We start from the raw sequence: 24,263 nt of genomic DNA, 5'->3' as shown, positions 1-24,263 counted from the left end.
ACATCTGAACTACCTGGAGGAATCTGAATATGTTGAGAATATTCATAAAACATTTCTACACGTATTTTTTATCTTTCTCTGTTCTGAAGGCACACAAGATTTTCTCTAGGGTTGTAATTTTAGTTCCATCTGGTCCCATAGCATTAAAATAAATAATTAATTAAATGATTTTTCATAACAATAAACTAAAATTCTGGATGTGAAATTACATGCTTTCACATAACTACATGGGATGCAAAACCTACAAAAGCAACCAGCTAAATATTAACACTGATTTTAGCAGAACAAAGTACTCTTTTACATATTTTCTGAAATGTGTCTGCTTTGAAATTGGCCCAGATTAGGAGATCCTTAAAAGCCCATACAGCAAAAATAAAGGAAATTTAAGAATATCTATTCCCTCCTCTTTACTTTATTTTCTGTCAATTAAGAGAGATCACAATATACATATTCTGATCATGCTGATGCAATAAGTTGCAGAATAAATAAATTAAGAAAATTGGAAAAGACAAGTATTCATGTAAAAAAAGTTAAATTACATTTGAGAGCGGAGAAGAAATAATCTCTCAAACAAAGCTTCAGGTAAATCCCCAAATTAGCATTGCTTCATGTTGCAAGCATTGAATGCGATACTTACAACTACCATTCAACTGATATTTCTTTTTGTTAAGCAGAAAAATCAAGGTCAATGGCATCTTGCTGTTGAAACAATAATTAGGAATACAAAAGAACTGGTAGCCCTGAGGAAATCCAGGTGTTTTTTAAGCAGTTCTTCAGCTTGCTTCTCCAGCTAACTAGAAGCCCAACCTCTGCTTTTAAAAAGGCCTTTGAAAACAATATTATTATTACTGATGCACAAGATCAAATGTTGCAATAAACCTGTGTTCCCTATGACTTCATGTCCTTACCACGACATTTTAGTCACACTGCTCAAACTAACAACTTACAAGGGTTATGCTTATATGAAACATTTTTCCACAGTGGAAAGAAAAGGTTCTGTATAGTTTGCATGGTAGGTCTCCTTACTGTAATAGCTCCAAAATCTAGTTCAGCTGATTTGGAAATAAAAGAGTCTATCATGAAAGAAAGAGATTTTCCTACATAGAATCTAGCAAAAGATCTGCAAATATACAGACAGGAACAAAGGATAAGAATGGACTTTGTGAGAAAGAGCTTGGTAACAAGAATCTAGGACTGAAGAGACCAACTCACAAAAAGAACATATTTTTCATCAAGTAAGGTAACAAGTACCAGGAGGTAACAAGCACCACAGAATCAAGGTGCAAGGCTTAAAATAATTACACCAAAATGGTATACAGAAACACTGAGAAGCTGAAAAAAAAAATCAATAGATCCAGAGAAAGAAGAAAAGATACATATGAGAACTTGAAGGTGTTTTTTTTTTTAAATGCTGTAAGCACTGACATTGCAAAACATCTGCAGAAGTTCACATATGCATAGCCACAAATGAATGCTCAGTTCATGCTTAGTGAAATGTTGAAGCTCTTTGAAGTGCTACTAACTTCATATGAATTCCCCGGAGTGAATACACTCAGAGTATAGCTAAATGAAATACCCATTCACAGTAGGAGCTTGGTCTAAGTGTGGGAAACACAGCATCAATACTGTATATGAAAATTGAGAGAAGCGTGACTCAGATGTTTATTTTTTTGAAAGATGGGGAACTTAAAATATACAACAGTAGGAAGTGAAAGATCAGGATCTCGGTATGTGTCATCATGGCTCAGCCAAAATCAAAGGAATCTCACTGGTTTTTATCAATTATTTGGCCCAAGATCTTCCAATCTGTGGGTAATAACACAACTGGAGACAGAGCCAGTAATTAAGAGAATGCAATCAGATTCAAAAGGTTTTCCATTATTTTTTTGTGACTGGATGAGCAGATGGCAAATGCAGCTTAACACAGAAAAAATGGGAGATAATTAGCAGGGAAACCAAACACTAAGTTAGAGAATATGTACTAAATGGAAATCTCATCTAGCAAGCTAATCAAGAGAGGAATTTGGGGGTTATTATGAAAAATAATTAAAACCATCAAATCATTTCACAGCTGCTGGAAAAAAGAAGGCAAAGATGATAGCAGGTTACATTAATAGATAGATACACCACAAAGTAAAGCGATATTATTAGTGTTCAAGGCATTTATTAAGAACCATCTAGAATACTCCACCTGGCTCTGGCAGGCGTGGGAGTGTGCAGCAAGGCAGTGCATTACAGATGAAAATTTGGCGTGCTAGTGGTACTCCCTGAGTACCAGGCTTCTAGTGCTATTGAGGCTGAGCCTCTCCCAGTCTCATTCATGACGTGACAAATTCCACTGAAACCTAGGTAGGTTATTTTTGTTTCCACTGCTCTTACAATGCTGATTCAGATGGTCTTGGATAGTTAAAACCATCCTACTAATTGCAACCCACATTTATTCATGGCCAGTTTATTCTTATGCTGGCAATATCATTTCAACGATATCACTCTTCTTTCTTCCTGCTGTTTATCTCCTTGATATATTTATAGAGAGCAATCATATCCCTTCCTGGTCTTCCCCTTGCTGTGTAAAACTTGTCAACCCATTATATTTTCTCTTGTAAAGTAAGCACTCCTCTTTCTTGATCACCACAGTAGCCCTATAAGCTCAAGTGCTCACTTCTATTCCAGCACAGATTTCTGCTCTGCGAACAGGTCTCTACACTTGCAAAAATCACTTACGACATCGATATCTATGTTAGCAAGCAAGGAGCCCAAGGAAAGGGACATGCTTAGCTGTCGCCGCAACCAACAAGTTGTTCCAAGTAACTATTAGGAACAAATCCAGAATGTAAGGGCAATGCGTGAGCTCGGACATATCGATGTAAATCGCAGTACCTGGATCTGGCCGGGAAAGAGGCAGATGGGTATGGGGCACCGAGCTCAGGACTGTCCCACGGGAGCAGTGGAGGTGGAAAAGGTTGGGACCACAGGACTGGGAGGCTCTGGGTTGAACTGGGAGTCTGGGGTAGGAACTAGGACCAAGGCTGGGGGCAGAGCTTTGGAGGGAGCGGGGGCACTGCGGGAGATATGTGACTGTGGGGCATGGGTCGGGGGAGTCATTTGCAGGATCAGAGAAGGGTGTATTGTAGGTAGCTCCAGATGGGCTGCAAGGAATGGGGTTGCTTTAGAGTAAATTCAGAAATACTGAGGAGGCTCTAGAGCAATGTCGGTGCCATTAACCTGGAGTCCATTTGTGGACCAGGACACACACATCCAAGCTGCTCCCTTGCTATCATTTCATTCTCCTTTTACATTTTGCTTTTATAAGGAGATTAAATATACATGACCGAACTGTCTGGCCATTTGGCAGTTCTCTGACTCTCCTATGCGCTATTCCCACCACCTTCGCCCGCTGTCCTGCATTTCAACAGGGAGCTTGACACCTAGAAGACAAGTTGCTAAAAGATCTGAGAATATTGGCGTCTGGGCAGAGGAAACAGAAACCCAAATTAAGACCCCCATTGGAAAGGCAGCCGTACAAGCTCAGCAACTGTCAGATTTGTTCGGTCTCCCAATCAGCACAAGTATTATGTTGAAATCAGCTATTATACAAGCTGCTCCTTCCCCAGCAGCTGGGATTTAGGGGACATGGGAGAGAGCCAAGTGTACTGTGAATAGGGGGGCTTAGCAGATGTTACAGAGGAAGTGAAGATATTACTTGGGGTGGGAGGAAGATTATTTATAAGGAACAGGAGGAGAGAGGACCAGGCTACTGTAGCATAGGAGCAGAGGTCACGAATCTATAAGATACTTTCATTAGTTCCAGCATTAATCAAACACCTTGGTTGCTTTCCAAATACAATGTGGCATTGGAGTGTTCAGCATAAACCTAATTTTGAACTAGTAAATTACTACAAGTCATCAGAGTCAATATATTCAGCAGAAGAATTTTAATATAATGGTTGATATATACCAGGTATTAATTACAGTTTTATCTAAGAACAGAACATATTTATAAATGTTTTCTTTGATTGCATCCCTTAAGTTTGAAGAGAATTAGTGATCTCAAAGTGCTTTTTAATCAATATTGCAAAATCACAGTAAATTTTTTTTTAACAGAACAGAGAATCTCTAAATTATTGTTCTTCAGAACATTTCCCTAGAGCTTGGCTGTCCTTTGGACTACTTTCAACCCACATCTGCAAGAAAGAATATGACTTTTACTTTACATTTTTGTATGCCAACTACTTCTTTCTTGTTCCTTCACCTGCTTCCTCTTTTGTATCTGGTAGGTGGGACACATGCAGTCTTACCTTCATATAACAATACAACCATAAATTTACCTGTACTGAGTAAAGTGGTACTTTGCCTCTGTTATTGTCACTCATCTGATTAGTACTTCACTGGAGCAATGGGAATGAAACTGTCTCTGAGACAGATCTCATCCCCAGGATGCTTCTAGGTTCTTATGCTTGCATAGAGTTATATTGCCATTTTTCTTTGGGAATAACATATTTATTGTACAAATTAAGACTAGTTTTAAAGTAACATTCTAATTCATTGATACCGTATGTACGTAGCATCGCTTACAAGGTAGGTTAGTTAACACTAACCAGAACTTCTAACCAATGGTAAAGTTCAGCATTTCAGCAATTGCTTTTATCCACAATTGGAGTAAAACTAAAACATCAACCCATTTCGCAGGTTAAATTACACCGAACTTGGGCTAAGCTGAAATGTTTAACTTTAGTTTATCAGAGAGAAAGGAAAAGTTCTTTGTACTGTTTGATTTAGTTTGGTCAAAGTCTGTTTTGCTGCTCCTGTTTCTTAGGCCTCCTCTCTCCCCAACAAGTAAGCTTCCTAGCCACTTCTGTGATGCCATATAGTTCCTATGAAAACATATGACCACGTATACCATGGGAAAAAGCCCAGTTCAGGAAACCTGTTCCATAAAAAGAGCATGGATACAAGGAAGGACTCTCTAAAAGGTATTCAGACCACACCAGTTCATGCAGTTCAGTGTCTATTACAAAGAAAAGCATTCCAACACAGCACAACGCTGAAACATGGCTGATCCAACCTGATACAGAAATCATTCCTTTTCATTATGTAATGTTCAACAAATTCAAAATCTGGCAGGTTTTGAATTTGCAGGAAATTCATTCCCCAATCACGGAATATGTAACAAACATCATAGCTCTTCACAGAAATCAACTTTTAGTAAACGTGTCTGTCACAGGCATGATGAAACCTACAATATGTTAAATATTATTAAAGCAAATTCATGTTTTTATGATCCAACAAGAAGGCTCCTAAATACTATTGATATTTTTATTACTGTTTCTGTTGCACCCTTGTTCTGTTATTCTTGTAAAGAATTTTCTCCGGTAGAAAATTAGAAGAAGCAGGAAATGGACTTGTGCCACTTTAATAAAAAAATAAACTGCAAAAGGCTGCTGCAATCTGTTATGTCTCTCCCTTTGGCCCTTAGTCTAGATAATCAGTGCTGGCTACTTTTCTGCTAGTCATTCAAAGCTGTCACTCTTTCCCTACCAACCCAGCAGCCAGACAGACTGGCTTAATATAAAAATTCCCCCCAAAAGCAGCTGCATTTTCCTTTCTCTGTGAAGTTGGAGAAAAGAGCACTGTCTTTGAAAGAGTTAGGTATGTTTTACAAAACTCTGGTGCATTTGAAATCTAATCATAAAATAATGCCTTGTGCTCAAAGGTTCTCGTAAGTGCTTCCACTATTTTGTCTCCAGTGGGTAACATCAAGTGATTTTATTTTTTTATGTTGACAGTTTACTGTTCAACAAGTAGTTAGAGAAAGGACTGTGATTTTTCTGAATGTGAACAAGTGGCCATTGGGGGATACAAATGTTATGGTCATGTGGGTATGGGTCAGAATGCCCTAACATACATTTCAGAGAGACCTAAAAAAAAAGAATCTTTTAGTAACTGATATTTCACTGAAAGCCTGTACATGAGCTAGGGCATGACAATGTCTTAAGGCAAATACTGGAAAGCAAAATTCCTCCCTTAGCTTCCTGGTATCAGTGGTGGTCACTTGTTTCTAATTTCATGGGCTAAATAAGGTCAAAAACACAGCTAAAGGTATAAGAAATAAATACTTCCTGCACTTAACTTTGCCCAAGGAAGGAAAATAATAATGATTAATAATTATATTCATGATCACTATTAAAGCTACAAAAGGGCTTCTTGCTCCTTGAGTACAGGCTAGGTCTCTATCAGCCTTTCGTCTGTCTTTAGTGACAGCTTTGCTTTGCTGAACAGGCATGAAAAAAGCTGATGTGCTGCCTAGCAGCATATGCTTTAGGTAAGGTGGCTGGGGGGGCGGGTTCCAGAAAATTAGCTCCACAATCCTATTTGCTGGAAAATCACACCCTTCTATGGGAGTAATCTTATTAAATTTATTTGTTTAATCTGTCATTATAAAGCTAAAACAATACTGTTACAAATCAACTGAGACCATATTAATATATTAGATTGCAGTGGCTGAGGAATAAAGTAGGTGTTTATAAAACAGGAATCATGATATTCAAGTTTTGTTAAAACGGCATACAGAAAGGTCATTAAATTATATTACGCTTGTAGGAAAATTGATAGGCTTGTATTGTATTGATTGTATAAATTTCATAACACCTGCCTCAGATTCCTGCCAGTTACCGGAGCAATATTGGACAAAAATATCTATCCATTTAAAACATTCTAACTCTAATATAACCTACTCTCTTCCCTCTCATCTGAAGTAAAGAATACATGTAATGATCTTCCCTTCACTGCTCACGCTATCTGGAGTAAGAAGGTAGTTGTTGATGTGTCTATAGGTGACGGCATAGGCAAGGCAAAGTTACGCTGCCCAGTGCGTGCAGTGCACACACACAAAATTATAAATACGCAAAACAGTCAAGTCACCCAAGCATGGAGGGCATGAAGATTGCAAAGACTGTGATAGCAGCCACCGCTGCTTCTCTCAGGTTGCAGAGGAAGTGGTATAACCAGCCTTCCTTGATGCAAGGCATCATGCCAAACCTATCATGCCAGACAAGTGCTTTTAACAGCTGCAATTAAAAATATACCAGTGTCTCTAGAGAAATGTATTTTCCTTCCTGCAAGCGCATTTTTCTGCCATTCTCTCACTTTCATTCCTCCCCCATATGACACAATCCTAAGGTCCAAAAGGTACAAATGAACCAGTGACAGGCTTGACATTCAATATCTGGCAATTTCCACCAAGATAGCAAATGGCACTTCATGTTACTGGGAAGTGAACAATCCTCAGAGGATCCCAGCATATGTCTCACAAACCACACTTAAAATTGAGATTTTTGTCACTGCTGTACAGAAAGCTAGCTTAGATCATTTTAAGTCAGATCTTAGTAATTTCAGTTACAAAGACAAAGGAATATTTTTTAAAAAGTCCTAATAAGTTTAATCAATATGTTACAGAGAATTTCAAAGCAGGGTTGGGTTTTTTTGCAGATATAGTCTAGAAAGGAATGTAGCATGATGTTTATGGTACAAGTGTTCCATGCAAATATGTATTAACCTTTCCACATAAAGGCTGACATGAATATTTAGATATTTTATTCACAACATAACACCTAATTTTTCTCATAGCTTTTACCATCTATCATAGGAAGTTACCAGGGAAAAATGAGATAATAATATAAATGGGAGAAACTGCATCTGAAAAGATATCAAAACCGTTTTTGTACATTGAAAAAGCAATAATACATGGAGCTATTGTGCTCAACTGTAATGCACTCTGAGATAGCAAAGAAAAAGTAAAAAGTGGTTACTGTATAAACTTAAAAATTAAAAAAGCAACTTTGTTTAAGATAAATTATGTCCTACCTTTTATTTTTCTACTTCACTAATACATTTCAGCAGTTCTTACCTGTAACAGCAGAATTTGCTCTATCAAATGCAAAGAAAACAAGGAGAATTACTTAAATACCTACAGCTTCTCAGAACATTAATAGTGATTTAACCATGCTGATTCTGGTTTACAGACAAACAGATAAAGCAATCTTTAAAGGGTTACGAGAAAAGCAACTACAGTGGTGTATGAGTAGAGATGCTGAGTGTATTTTTCTTTACTTTAAGAGCTAAAATAGAATGATTTGAAGTCAGACTGATGTCCCCTACAGTCTCAAGTTGCTTGGATGGTACATTTAGGCTTCGGTCTTTTTCAGTCTTCCAATTGTAATCTTTCTGAACTGAGGGACAAATAAACCAAAAACAGACAGGCTTTTGCAGTACCTGAGGTCACAAGAGAGAAGAGATGCAGATGGCAAGGCTACCAAGGCCAGCAGGTAAGACAGCTGGGCCAAAGGCATCATTCATAACCACAGCAGTGTCAAAACCTTGCGAATCAAAGTCGCTGGCTCCTACCTCCTTGTTTGTCTAGTTTAGATGGGGTCACTAGTACTTTATCTTATGGGAGCAAGTAATCATGAAGACTAAAACTGAGTTTTCCATGACTAGAAACTGCTGAATTTTTCCCAAATTATCTACATTTATAAGATGATTTGAATCAAATTTGAGTCAAATATGTTTGATTAGACAAGAAAATTTTATTTGGCTAATTGTTTTTATTTTTGTGAACACAGCACACTAGAGGACAGTAGAAAATTTCATCTGGGATCTGCACAATAACAGCTCTAGAGCTGTGATATACACATACTACATTCTTTACCCAAATGAATGACACAAAGATTGCTTGTCATAAGTGAAGTCAGTGAACATTATATGGAAAAGACATCAGAACAAAGGAGATAATTTGCAGATGATGTTAGTTCTGTGAGAATAAGAGTGATATTTTATCAGTGCCGAGTCAGAACAATAGAAATAATTTGCAGATAAAGTTTGAAAGAAAAGCAAGGAAAAAAATGGTATTTTTATCACAGTTAAAGTCTAAAGTTTGTGATGATTACTTTCCTGAAAGATTAGGATGATTCACTGCAGAAAAAGGAAGCTAAATAAATAATTCCTCTTCACCTAAAAATGTGTTGGAGGAAATCCATGGGGATTTGAAATACATTGTTCCATAAGCAGGGGCTACAAAAGCATTTTTCTTTAGGTTTTTTTGTTTCCAATTATGTCCTGACTCCTTACATACCTATTATTGTATTCTAGGTTCTCCCTGTGCACCCAGGCCCTCATGTAGTAATTCCAGTTTCCTTCCATTCCTCTTTTCCCTGTATTTCCCTAAACTCATCCCAGTCTTTCTCCCAGGCTTCTTACTAGCTGCTGCCTGGCTGTGTGCCGGTACTGTGCGCTGGCTGGCCCATGAGCATATACCTATTGCTCACACAGCTGACTTGGGAGCTGAGACTGAAGTCTTTCTGTCAATATGATCAGCTTCGTGTCTCTCTCCCTTCCCTAGCTGCCTAGCTGTAGTTACAAAACTACAAGCCTTCACAACTTTGAGGTCAGTGAGTTTACAAGCGTTTTGTTAGGAAGCCCAGTCCATTCTTCTGGGAATTCCCTCACCGGCGTTAGGGAGAGCATCCTGGTTCCCCCTACTGCCAAAGCCAGTCAGACACCAGGATGGCCACAGCGGCAACAGATATGCTGTCCTGCCACAGACTGCACTGATCAAGAACAAGCTGCTCAACAGGTACACCCAAGCAGCTCCGAGCAGATGACTTGCTTCACCTTATACTCCCTTTATACCCTTATTTAGTGATTCTGATACGGTTGCCCTGGTACTTCCTGCCTTGGTCCTCAGTTCTGTTCAACTAGTTCTTCCCTTTCGTTATCTATAGTATCCTGCTCTCTCTCGTGTGGCCGTCTTACGAACGTCACCAAAGGACAGGACGGGTTATCGGCATGTACATTACTCCCATTTGGCTATCTGTAGCATCCCACAGTTCCTCGTGTCATTATCTTGTCAGACGTGCAACAGCTCGGGATTAGCTGTCTACACCCATACCTTAACCTTTTAAGGGCAAGATTTACAGCAGAGAAAATGATTGTGCACGCATATTAAGCCTAAAATCTAGGAACAATGGTAAATTCCCTGCTAAAGTCCAACAGCCAGGCAAAAAACATCTCAGTCCCAAGGGAAACTGAATCTCAAGAATCTCCCTAAAGACCACGGAGATAATTGATAGTACCTGCCAGGAAGCAGAAAGAGTTTTTAGCTGGGATGCAAGGCAGTCGAATAAGGTCTTGCTATTACAGTAGAGTAAGAGTAAGTGGTTGCAAGAAGCCCACAGGTACTTACAAAACACAGATTTACTCATAAAATAGAAATCTAGAAAGTAGACATTGCAGTAAGGCTATAAGAGAAATAAGAGTGAGAATAATGGAATTTTATCTGAATCTTCTGGTAAATGCCAGATATTAGGGTACTAGTAAGGAAAACATAAAAGCAGCTATATGCATCATAGATATCACAGAGACACAGTAAAAGAAATTGCTTTTTAACAAGCACAGGCAAGGAGGTGTGGAATTACATATCTAGAACACTCATTCTGAAATTCAGGAAGAATTAATAACCTATTGAATGTCTCTGGGTAGAACCAGCAAGAGAAAACAGTCATCGCCAAGGAGTAGGTAGGGGCTTGGGGGGCTTTTTTTTTTTTTTTTTTTAGGACCCATAATTCATCAAATCTACAATGCAAAAGTTCAGTAAGTTTCAAGAGATGGAAAAAGCTACTGGGAAGGAGCTATTATAGGTTTGGTTTTAACTAATAGGGGAATCAACTGGCAGTGCAGTGCTAATATGGGGTCATCATGAAATGAAGTTTACTGTAAGAAAAAAAGATTTGAAGTCTTTGTTCTCAGTTAAAAAACAGATTAAAAGAGAAAAAAAGCCATGGTAAGATCTCTCAAGAAGATAATCTACAGGATAAATGAGCACATGAGAGCCACTATATTGTGAGAGAGAAACTATATTGAATACACAAAAGCAAACATCTTTTGAAGTGTAGGTAGGAAAAACATGAAGAGAGCATTCTAACTGCATCAGTAGTTTTTTAATGACCTGAAAACAGAAAAAGAATCATTATAAAAGTGGAAACAAGAGCACATGATTAATGATAAGCGTAATGGATAGCTCACATGCCCCATATGGATAAAAATCAAAAGGCTGGGGTGCAAAATGCATTTCAATTAGCTAGAGACATAAAAAGCAATGAGGAAAAAGTCTATAGATACATTAAGCAGTCATGAGAAGACGAAAGGAATAGACCATTATTTAATTGGACAGAAGACAAAAATACGGATGATACACAGAGATGGCTGAAGTGTTCAACACTTTGCTTCAGTTTTCATACAGAGAAAAATTAATTATAATCAGCTACCAAACAAAATGCATTTTAAACAGCAGACCAGCAAAAGAAAAGAAGCTGAAGAAAATTTAGAAAAGGCAGACAAATCAAGCTTTAGAGAATGAATCACTGTGGAGAACTTTTCTAACCAGCCCAAGCAGTCTCAACAGAGAGATCACCTTCAAGAACACAAGGAGGAAGTAGCAGAATAACAAACACAACACCTCTATCTACTGGGAAAAATAAAGAGTGAGGAAATTAGAAATATATTAGTCTAGCTTTGAAAATCAAAATATTGCTAAATAAGCTATCAAATAAACAAGCTATAAAAAGAATATAAGACAATCTATAAACAGCCAGGAAGAATTTGCCAAGCATAGTAAAGCCAATGCAATTGCCTGCTGATCAGCGAATATAAGAATGACTTTAATATGGTTGGTGATACTGCTGCAAATTTTAATGAACAATCGTGTTAATTATAATCTGAATATAACCACTACTACAGAGAAACACAACTGTGGGAAAAAAACCCAAAACATTCCTGCCATTATCAACTGTCAGTCATCAAACTTGGAGTCACCAGACTTGAAGGACATCTTCAGTGCAGGCCCAAATCTGGGGCTATAATATATTTTCGACAGTGATTTACACAACTGCAGAGGAACAACATTCATACCACTCTAGGGATAAAAAGCATTTTGTCAGACTGCATCAGAATTCAAAATTATTTTGACAAAGTTCAGTGTGTTCAAAATTCAGAAGATAAAATTCAACAGAGACCAGGCAAAGTACTGATATTAGAAAGGAGCAGTCACGTGCACTAATACAAAAAGTGGAATATACGGCTAGGCAAGAACTGGCTGATAGAAATCTAGTTGTTAACAGTGATCACAAAGCAAACAGCAATGCCAATGGCATTTCAGAAAAAGGATGTACATCTTTCTGGGTTGTGTTAGTAGGCAATAGGCAATGCCTTGAGACAGGGTGTCAATCACTTGGCTTCCTGAGCCGGTAAATCCCTCCAAAGATTATTATACCTTAAAAAGCAGCTCCCTTTAAGAAAGCTATAAACTAGAACGAGTCCAAATGAAAAAAACCAACCACCAAAACCAACACATTTAAAGTGGTTTAAGCAGGATGCAAGATTGAAGGAGTTGTCTTACCACCAGCGTACTCATATTATATGGAATGGTGTTTCATGCAAACCTCTTATGGGTAACTGCACCATGTGTAAGTAAGATTCTGTAAAAAAAATCTGTAATCAGCACACAGATTTTCATAACAGCTCTCAATACAATACAGAACATTCTCTGTTCTTTCTGATTCCCCATTAGGGTAATGATCTCAAACTGAAAAAAGATGCATAACACAGTTAAGTAGAAAAATGTAGCACCGCTGAAACAATGTTTGGATCAGGTCTATCGCAAACAAACTAGAAAGTACATTACAATTTATTGTAGCGTTCTGTTTATCCTTTGAATGGTTATCAACATTTATATATACTGGAGACACTAAGCAGGGCATTTGTATTGTAGAGGCTTTTTATTCCTCCAGGCCTCCCGTAGCTCTTAAAGAAAGGCTTATTCTAAACGTTTCTATGCTTCCTCCTTGCTGTAGTAAAACAAACATTACGCTTCCTCATCAGTACAACATGTAAAAACATTACTGATCACTATTCACTGTAAGATAAAACGTTGAGGTCTAGACTGAGGTATGTGCGAATGTAGTGGACTCCCCTGTTACAACAGGAGTACAAGTTGGATCTTGGCAATGACGACACCAGCTGTGGTCAACAGCAGCCTTACAGAGTTTTGTTAGAGTAACTGCTCAGTATGGTTATAATAAAGACTACATTCTAGAAGGGGTCCTTGAGAGTAAAAGCACAGGATGATAATAGGTGTCTTGAGAGAACAGACTCAGTGTAACACTGAGGCCCCAGGGGAGGAAGCACATACTGCAAATGGCCAGTTCCTGGCCACTAAAGGAGTGCAACTTGGAGAGCTCAGCAGGATTGCTTTTAGAGCACAATAAAGAAAATAAAAAGCATACACCAAACACATAAAACTGGCTACATATAATGGAATTTCAAAGGAGAAAACAAGAAGATCACAGCCCCTACAAGAATGAGCACAAAGGAAAACCAGGGAGAGCATTTATCCAGCAGTATCTCCCCTGGTTAAGGATGCTGCACCTGACTAATGCCCCACACTCCTTCAACAGAGGAAAAGAAGTGCTTTTGGTTTGCTCTTCACCACATTTTGTTTCTGCAATTCAGAAATCGTATATGAAGTGTTATCTGTTACTATATACTTGTGTTGAGTAAATCAGAATTTTGAAGTGGCGTGTGTGTGTGTGCTTTATTCACCAACACTTCTACATGGCAAGGTGATTGATACTGCAGCATCAAATCAGAATAAACTCAGACGGAACAGTATATCATATTTAGACCTGAATTGGAGAAGTTTTGCATAGATGTGTTAAAATAAGAAAAGATGGGTTTTTTAGTTCCCCTGTAGCATAACTAGTGCTGATAACTGGTATTCAGTTATCCTGTCATCCTCCCTACAATTGTATAAATTCTAAGATGCCCATTCAGTTCCACATATGATGTGCTAGTCACGTGCCGCAATGGCAGAACAAACCTCCATGGGTTGATGTCACCAAGTAAAATGTCAAGAAACTTCCACTCGAACTGGCAAGAGTCAGGGAGGGGATACAGTTCTAGAGGTTGACAGACTCTGTTTCAGACTGCATTAGGACTGAATCTGTTTGCTGCACAAAACTATAACCTATTTGATAAAGAAAAGTTAAATTCATGGATTGGTACAAAATTTCCAAATTATCAGACCTGTTTTACTTGAATGACTGAGCCAAAATAAAATGCTATTTGTTTTCTCTAGGCTGCCATATCACATCTGGAGTCTTCTCTGTAAGGTTTAGTCTGTAAGTATGCACCCACACAAGAGAGAATGGAAGAGCCCTGCAATTAGATCCATACGCAAATTACGCAAATTTTAGGCCTGAGTGTGTAGGAGTAAACCAGACTATTTACCTAGCTATATCTTCTTTGAAACAGGTGAGCAGAAGGAACATAGGGAGGAATGGGTGGAGACTGAAGTTTTTTTCCAGACTTGTTGGCTAGAGCAGCTGTGCCACTGCAGAGAGATACTAATTTCCAGAAGTAAATTACTATTCCCTCAGAGCAAGGAAGAGGCAGAAGAGAAAATGTGATTCAGAGGAAAATCTGAGTCACCATACTTCCCCAGGCTGGCATTACAATGATGCAGTTCACACACCACCTCTTGCTCAAGGCTATGCCAATAGGCACAATCTTACCCTACATAAAAAACAGGACAGTTGTGTCAGCAACTTACAGTTTCCATAAGTAAGCTTTATATGCTGCTGTTTAAGGTTTAGGGGAAGATCAAGAATCTAGGAAGCTATGAGACAGAGCATTTGCTATGTTCTCCTACTAAAATATTCCTGTGTCACATGCTTTGTGTCTTTTCATAGCACAGAAAGTCCCCTCTGTAGAATAAAAACCCAGATGGATCATTTTATAATGATTAGGCATCACTGTTTAAATGTAGACACCATGAATCACTCTGCAACAGCTGCCAGCGATTTGCCTTGGAAATAAAAGCAATCATCTACCAAGTTTAAAGAGCTGCTTTATGGGAAAGGGATGGGAAGCATGTGTTCAATGAAAAAAAAAAGACACAGAAGTCCAGAAAAGGGAAGTGATTTAGAAGTTTCGTCAAAATATTCTGTAGTGGTTATACACTATCATCATTTAGGCTGCAAGGACCTCTGGAGTCATGTGGTCCGACCACCCTGGCTGAAATCAGGGCCAGTTTTGAATATTGATATTCACCATCTAAATGTGATTAACATTATTGAGGTATTCATGTTCTTTATTATCAGAAACAAAAGGAAGGTGCATTAGTATTAACTACTTTGGAACAAGAACTATTTGGCTCTTAATAAATACACTATGCTTAAAAAGAAGTTTATTCTGTTTTGAGCCTAGGATTTGTAAATATAAAGAATTCCCTTGCCATACATGAGAAAATAAGAGTGGTCCTACTTTATCAGAGTTTCTGTTAGAAAAATGGAATAAGCATAGAGGAGGAAGACAAAAAGTGAAAAATCCTACATGTACATTGGTTGCCATTATATCAGCAGTGTCGTAAAACTATTATGGAAAGAGTCAGATATTGGCATAAGAGCCTTTATTGTGCACATGCTTAAAACTGCTGCCATTTTGAGTTTCTAAAACAGTACCTCTTCACCTACATTCCCTTCAAAGGCTCAGAAGTAGACTTGCCCAGGAAGACATCCTCAGAGTCCATCTAAGACACTAAAATCCTTTCATTCAGCAATAAGATCTCAGCATCAGTGGCAACTGCCATTGATAACACAAGGTTGATGATTAAGAAGGAAGGGAACCGTTTTCATCTTTTCTATACCAGCCTAGGGTTGCCTTTATCCAAGAAGCAGGAAAACAGGTCTCTTCCAAAGCATTCTTCAGCAGAAGGGATTTTGTTATCACACCTCTCCTTTCCCAGGAATGTAACCCAGTTATCAGGCTGAAGGAAAGGATGGAGTGGGAATAATGGTCCCATTGTAGTTGTCAGATTGTAAAGAATGAAAAAATTCATAGGGATATGTAGCTAAAACACAGGAGGCAATATGATTCTGTATCTCTGTTAGAAGGACATTCATTTGGGAACAGAAATATCTGCTTTCCTGTCCCTGCAGCCAACCTTGTTTATGTATATTATCCTCTGACTAATGAAAATGCAAACACTGCTGTGGGATTTGGAGAATTCATCTTACCACAGTACATTACAGGAAAAAAGTAGGGAGGGTATCATAGGAGTCCAGTGTTCAAGATCGTAGGTATAGCCTTAGCACTTCTCACTTGCATCAGTCACTGTAGAAACAGTGGTACTTGCTAAGTTATTTCACTGATCTCTGAAATATCCCAGTGTATTCCTACAGTCACAACAGGAAACATGCAGCTTATCTTTGTTCCAGAAAAAAGTAACTGTCTGAAAATATTGACTTTCGAATAGGGCCACCTATTAGTTTCATTTTCTCTGTAAGCTTGGCTTCCAGTGTCCTTCTTATCGATACATCTTACTCGAGTCTTCTTGAGGACTTACTTTGCTCTGGAGTAATCCTCCATCGTTTCCTTACTAAAACAATTTTAATTTATGGTAGTGATGTGGCAAGGCAATCGTCCATCCCTCTATCTAAGAAGTGGATTTACTCATCGAATGGCAGAGGGCACTGGATCTGAGACCCTTACCCAAAAGCTCTAAGGTGCCTGTTGAGAAGCTGTAGAATACATGAGGAAAATATCTCTCTCAGCATATTCCCCTAGAAAACCATCTGGCCTGCTGATTAGTTCACATCCCATGGAAAAACTGAGTCAAATGTCTCCATTCTCCATGCAGCTAGAAGCATCCCATCATAGAGCTGAGTGGTTTAAAAGCCACACAATCCCTATTATCACAGAATTAATTTAAAACTTTCATTTACAATACAAAAGTCACCTATCTACTAAATTTCTTCTTTAAGCATCCATGTATAGGATCTGCCTGGATGAGCCACTCTTGCATGCACAGTCTTCCTCATGCTTCTAGATAAATGACACTCAGTGAGATGAGAGATAAAAGTTCCCCTAACCACAAATAACTGTGCTCTGGCTGTCTTTTTCTGACTTTTTTGATGAAAAGAAATCACATCCGTTTTGAAATCCTGCTCTGAAAATTTAGGCTCAAAATATCTGGCCCCATTAAGAATGCAACATTTTTCTATGGCTATATATTTTTGTGGACATTTTTATTATCTATTAACGTGATGTTTAATGTAAAAGGGGAAAAAGGAGAGGAGCAATGTATTCTGCAAGACTAATGGACAGCTGAACATAATTCATTAGGTGAGACGGGCAGCGTATAGAATGAGAAGTTAAATCAAGCAGCAATGACCTTGGACTGACCAGCTTTTCTAAGGTAGTCTACTGGATTTTGAATTTACTCTGGGGAGGGGTCCTTTTTTATTATGCAAGAAACACTATAGAGTGGGATTCATATAATCAAATGTAGATGACTACGTTGAATTACATATAAGCTAGTTGCCTCACAGTGAAGAGAGAAAAACGGTCACTTTAAGGGCACAATGCATCTCATCTGATGTACAGACCTGAAAAAAAGCAGACCCAAAACCACCTATTTCTCAACGTTCATTATAAAAGAAGGCAGAGGTGATCAGTTCAATATACAGACATCTGTATTATACCCGTGTTAGGTGAAATGAATTCCATCCAGAAGAACTAAGAAATTCTGGTCTTTATAGCCAGCTTCAGGCATCCAGCTTAAATTCCAGCCAGGGATTTAATTTTAGAACTGGGGGATGAGGAACATACCAGATATAATAACAAGGCTTACCTCCTACCTCCTTCTCTAAAAATACACAGTTTGTCTCCCAGTTGCAATATACCTCAAAATGAGCAGACTACGGAATCATTTGAGGGAAACAGTTCTTCTCAGGAATTTCTTCATTTGGGGATTTTTATTATTTTCAATCATGAAGAACAGTTTTATCCATCTTGCAAAATCTTCTTCAACTGAATTCAAGGAAAACCTGTGAAGCTATGTATTGTTACAATTTTTTCTTTCAAGAAAATACTAGAAAAATAGTAGAGAACACTACTTTGTCCACTTTCTGTCTTAGAGCCTTATTCTCAACTGCAGTCTCATTTGGCGTCTGGCTAAACTTACTTGTACCAGCAACATAAAGTGTGTCTAGGGAAGTAAACACAGTCACAACAGCAGGTCTGCACTGCTTAGGAATTGGACAACACATCTCTGTATAGACCCATCATTTTCGGGTACTTTTACTTTGGTTTGTATTTTAGAAACCAGCAAGGCTTGGGAGCAGTGGAATACAGTTAGCAAACACAGGTGTCCAGCTGTGACCCTGTGTTGTGGGGTTTTTTTTGTGTTGTTGCTATAAAATGACTTAAAAATGCATGAGGCATGGTTTTTAAACAACAAACACCGAATGAGCAATGAAACTATGAAAAATGAAGCTTTCAGAATGTAAGATATTATTCATCTGTCAAAAGCATAGAAGAAGCTCCTTATTCATCCTTTTCTTCTAAGAAAGAAGTGCTATGCTACCCACAGGTTCCAAGGTATAGTGCAGTAATTGTTCTAGTTCAGCTACAGCAAAAGAAAAACTTTGAATAATTTATGATTCAAAAGTAACTTTCTGTAAATGAAGAAAAAGAATAATTTTGGGATACTATTTTTTGTCCTATTCATAATTATTTTAATCAAGCTTATGGGCTCCTGTCTTGTCCAAGAAATATGTAGAATTATTTATTTATATGATTTTTTGATATTAAGTTCATTTCCAGTGACTGTTCTTGTGCTAATCAATATACCAGTACTAAAACAGCTACGAAACATCTGAGTCAGTGCTGAGAACTAGTGACAAAATGCTACACAAGCTTCAAGTTGTTGCCAAGACACAGTGGTATTAAAAAGAGAGTAGGCTGAGGACAAGACTACTGAGTTCTTATGCCAGCATCCTTGCCGGTTTCCTCTTCAGTCTCCATCAAGCTAATATTTTATTCTGAGTTTTCCATTTTGAAGGCTTTGAGATAATAAGGATTAGGTCATTAGGTCACCTTAATAAAGACTGCTGAGATATACAGACAGCAAGCTTTAGGGAAATGCAGGTCATTTTAATAACACAGAAATATATGCACATATCTAGAATACTATAAGCTTCATGTTCATCATATCTGCTAAAAAATCCATGATGATAGAAAAATAAAATTTCTATAACATATTTCACTGAAATAGGAAAAGAAAGACATTTGCTGCTATAAAATCACCAGTCTAGGGGCCATTTTGAAAATGCCTTCAATGGCTTCATCTACTGCAGTGAAGTTCAATAAAGCAAATTCTCCTTATTCTTCTCCTTATTCTTCCATTTGCCTTTTTTTTCTTTTTTCTTTTTTTTTTTTTTTTGAGATTCACAATCACTACACATGAACTTAGGTCCAGCTGTCTAGCCTTTTGTTACAGAGTACTCCCATGCAGTCAGTGAGTTTAGCATAGGGAAATCTACAACCTTTGGGTTCTTAACATGGATTAAAACACTAGATTATATTGCAAACAGCTTGCTTGATTTCCAGTGCCCACTAATTCAAATCCTCTTAAGTATTCTGAATTTTCTTTTTCCTCGCACCGTACAATTTCTTCCTCTCCATGCAGTCACCACAACTAATATTCCACAGCTTCACAGATAACTTCACCAGAGCACAATTAAAATTACACATTCCCAGCAAACAACCATTTGTGAAGGCATTTAGTCATAGTTCTAAAGTTAATAATTTATTGTCTCTCTTCATTAATTATAAAAAGCTGAAAATTTTTCTACAAATGTCTGTATTAAGAAGATCTAAGGAAGACAAGCTTTGGATGTGTTATATAAAAGCATGTAAGAGCAGTGTTACATTTTTAACAGGAAAGCTGCCTTTAACACTGGAATTCATCAATATTCAACCTTTTGAGACATTTGGCTAGGAGAGAACTGACCTTGAAATAGGTTACGCATCTTCAGTTTAGGATGCATAACAAGTCATGGTCAATTAATACACAACAGAGCCCATAATCATGGAGATTATTGCCTGATCTGGAGAATACATACTCAAGGGCATTACAGCCTAATTTAGCTTCACAGTCAAATTGATAACTGCAAGCACCTCAAGTACTCAGAAACCACAGCAATGGGCACTCTGGAAACACACACAGATCTCTAATAAACACTGACACTCTATAATGATGTTTAAAGACAAGCTGTAAAACTTTAATAAAATAAATATTAGGCCCATAAACCTCATTTCATAACCTTGCAAATACATAATAATGTGGTCCAGAACTTGTCCCCTACTGCTATTTCTCAACAGAAAGCAGTCACTCAAGACAAAGAATTCAACTCTGGGCTTCCCCTGGCCAGGGGCAAAGAGATACTGTCCAAGAAAAAGGTCAACTGGCCAGTTCCTCACTGAGAGAGGCCACTGCATGGCTCAGACCAGGCAACTGTTGGAAATACTCTTACAGCTCTTCAGAGCCCCAGACTAAGCAAGCACGATGCATTGCCACCACCCTTCTCCTCAGTATCCTGCTTTGATCAACTCAACCAGAGAAAAGACCGCAGGGGCCAGATAAAGAGGATGACTTAAAAACAGGAAGAAAATTTGAGGCTGCATTTATTTATAATTTAGAACGTGTAAGAGAGTATTGTTTTTAATGTTTATACTTTTTTTCTGTAGAGGCCCTGAACATCAATAAAACTCTGCTCATTAATTTCCACTGTAATTTTTGTGGATGGTTTTTCAATCCAAAGATCACCCCCCCCAAAAAAAAACCAAACACATTAAAAAATTGGGTCCCAAATTAGAATTAATTGTTTTTTAAATTAGAAATGAGTTTTACATATGTCCTGAAGCAGCTAAAAATAAATGAATAATAAATAAGAATGTTTTATACTTGCAGTATTTGGAGCCTTTAATTTGGATTTTAATAGTGCTCTGAAAACCTTCACTTTACTCCAAACAAAACAAATCCCTGTAACCTTCCTTTTAGCTCAGATGAAAAATAAGAGAAAAAAAAGAATGAAATTGTGTGATTTTTCTGTTTCATGCCCCCATACTAGCTCACAATCAATAACGCGCAGCATTAGCTTGAGGTATAACATCTCATTATCATTCTCCACATACACGTCTCACAATGAAGCAATGTTTTAAACTCTAGCTAGCTGTCCTACCTGGAGACAAGGGTCGAAGCTCAAACACTAGCGGTACTCCTGTTAGTAAAGCAGTGAGGAAACAGTGTAAGAAGTGGGTAAACTGATTCTCCCTGTTGCACCTCAAGGCTCTGAGCTACAGAAAAATGGAGAATGCCTCTTCAGACTACCACCCAGAAGAGGAGATGCTGAGGTCAGTAATTCCTTATAACCAAGGAAATCGCCGCTGCTGGCATGGCAGGACTAGAGAATCTCCATGGCTTGGTGGCAGGTGCATTGAGGCACATGAGAAGTGACCTCAAACCTTTCAGGCTGAGGAGGAAATTCCCACCCCGGACCACTGTCCTAAAAGAAAGACAAGGGGGTGAATCAGATTGCTGGCACCATCATCCTCACCTCCACCAGTAGTTTTAGGGACCAAGCAAAGCAAAGAGATTTGCCAGCAAACACATTCTACTCAAATGAGTGCTTTGTTTTGAACCCTGTGAAACTGCTTTTTACAGCAAACAGACTATTCCAGAAAAAAAAACCCAAAAGCCAAAAACCAACCACCCAGCCTGACTCAGCTATTCTGCTCTGTGAATCCAACTGCTTTACTGCACTTTCTTAGTTACTTTCCAGTGTAACTTCTGTCACTCAAGGCAGGCTGAATTGACAGAAATGAACTCAAATTCTGATTTGTCAGCACTCATGTCAGTCACGTTCAATAGGTATCGATCCCTCCCTTTTCCACATGAGCTTCTGGTGTGGGACGGGTGTCCAGGAAAGAATAAAGGAATTTTGGAGATTATCTGAGATACGACTCCTCCTTGTCAGGGACAGCAAAGGGGAAAGTACTCTTGATCAATGAAAATGCTGACTGAAAATTTCCATGTCAGGACTCATATTGATGGCAGTGAGGATTAGGAAACAACACAGGTTGCCATGTGCCCTGTCATCGCAAAGTAAATCACAAAGTTGTTTGAGTTTCAAAAATGATTCCAGGGAAGAGTAAAGGGAATTTTGTAAAAACCAAGCATAACGTGTATGAAAAGCTTAAAAAAGCTTTAATGTTTAATTGACACCATCAAAATGGTAATCAGAACATGTATGGCTATGTATTCAAAATGTACACGTACATGACAAGTACAATAATATATCTCTGATTCCAAACTAAAAATAAAATTTCCTGGAAGAAGTAGTACTCCTCATCCTATTTATTTAACAATTGACTTAGATCACAATACTAACCTTGTTAAAATTCTGTATTTGTTTATCAGTAATAGTTCTGCATTTAATACTGAGAAGTTAAGACTGAGGGATACAAAACAAGATTTTATTGATTTTATCATTCCATACATTTGACCAGGAAACTCAAACATTTTGTGTAATTTATTTACTCACCTCCTGAATTTTTTATTGGCTTTCAGTCATAGGTACCTGAAGAAATATCTTCTTATTACAAGATCAGAATCTATATCTAAGTGTTGTTTGTTTCTTTGTTTTCGAATCTGAAGCCTAAACAATTAACTAGCTACGCAATTTGGCCCTTGTTCTGAGGTTTAACATGCCACCTTCCCCAGAGCCTGCCTCTCACCACTATGATCCCTAATCTCTGTCATCTCTTTTAAGATGCACACCATGCTTCCATGCCTCCCCAGCTACACCTCCATCTCACAGCACCCTTTGCAGCACCTTGTACACTGCTCAAGTTCCACATTTCACACTGCAGTCTCTCCATTTCATTCCTGTGTTTTGCATATTCCTCCCTAACAGAGCTTTTAACGAGACTCTCAAGACTTTCCATCAGCATTTCTAACCCTGACATCAGGTCAAGATACTCCATGCACTGTATTTCCCAGTACACACATGGTGGCTACTGAGTTGAGTGCTACCATGTAGAAATGATTCTAAGTGAGCAACCCTTGCCTCCCATATTAGAAACATAGAATCATAGAATCATTTAGGTTGGAAAAGACCTTTAAGATCATCGAGTCCAACCATTAACCTAACACTGCCAAGTCCACCACTAAACCATGCCCATAAGCACCACATCTACATGTCTTTTAAATACCTCCAGGGATGGTGACTCAATCACTTCCCTGGACAGCCTGTTCCAATGCTTGACAACCCTTTTGGTGAAGAAATTGTTCCTAAGATCCAGTCTAAACCTCCCCTGGCGCAACATGGGGCCATTTCCTCTCATCCTATCACTTGTTACTTGGGAGAAGAGACCAACCCCCACCTTGCTACAACCTCCTTTCAGGTAGTTGTAGAGAGCGATAAGGTCTCCCCTCAGCCTCCTTTTCTCCAGGCTAAACAACCCCAGTTCCTTCAAATGCTCCTCATAAGACTTCTGCTCCAGACCCTTCACCAGCTTCGTTGCCCTTCTCTGGACATGCTCCAGCACCTCAATGTCTCTCTTGTAGTGAGGGGCCCAAAACTGAACACAGTATTCGAGGTGCGGCCTCACCAGTGCCGAGTACAGGGGGACAATCACTTCCCTAGTCCTGCTGGCCACGCTATTTTTGATACAAGCCAGGATGCCATTGGCCTTCTTGGCTACCTGGGCACAATGCTGGCTCATATTCAGCCAGCTGTCGACCAACACCCCCAGGTCCTTTTCCGCCAGGCAGCTTTCCAGCCACTCTTCCCCAAGCCTGTAGCGTTGCATGGGGTTGTTGTGGCCCAAGTGCAGGACCTGGCACTTAGCCTTGTTGAACCTCATGCAGCTGACCTCGGCCCATCGATCCAGCCTGTCCAGGTCCCTCTGTAGAGCCTTCCTACCCTCAAGCAGATCAACACTCCTGCCCAACTTGGTGTCATCTGCAAACTTACTGAGGGTGCACTCGATCCCCTCGTCCAGATCATTGATAAAGATATGAAACAGAACTGGCCCCAATACTGAGCCCTGGGGAACACCGCTTGTGACTGGCTACCAACTGGATTTAACTCCATTCACCACAACTCTTTGGGTGCAGCCATCCAGACAGTTTTTGACCCAGCAAAGCGTTAACGCCTGTCCAAGCCAAAAGCAGCCAGTTTCTCCAGGAGAATGCTGTGGGAAGTGGTGTCAAAGAATTTACTAAAGTCTAGGTAGACAACATCCACAGCCTTTCCCTCATCCGTTATGTGGGTCACCTTGCCATAGAAGGAGATCAGGTTAGT

General features: G+C 38.8%; 1 protein-coding gene across 1 annotated transcript in view; it reads right to left on the bottom strand.

Annotated features, from left to right (window-relative positions):
- DLGAP2 (DLG associated protein 2) overlaps positions 1-24,263 on the bottom strand; it is a 478,821-nt gene that overhangs the window by 260,792 nt on the left and 193,766 nt on the right. The window lies entirely within an intron of this gene.

Source organism: Mycteria americana, chromosome 3, assembly GCF_035582795.1.
Source record: "Mycteria americana isolate JAX WOST 10 ecotype Jacksonville Zoo and Gardens chromosome 3, USCA_MyAme_1.0, whole genome shotgun sequence".
Lineage (NCBI taxonomy): Eukaryota > Metazoa > Chordata > Aves > Ciconiiformes > Ciconiidae > Mycteria > Mycteria americana.
The sequence above is the reverse complement of the archived record's forward strand: the minus strand, read 5'-3'. Positions and strand labels throughout refer to the sequence as shown.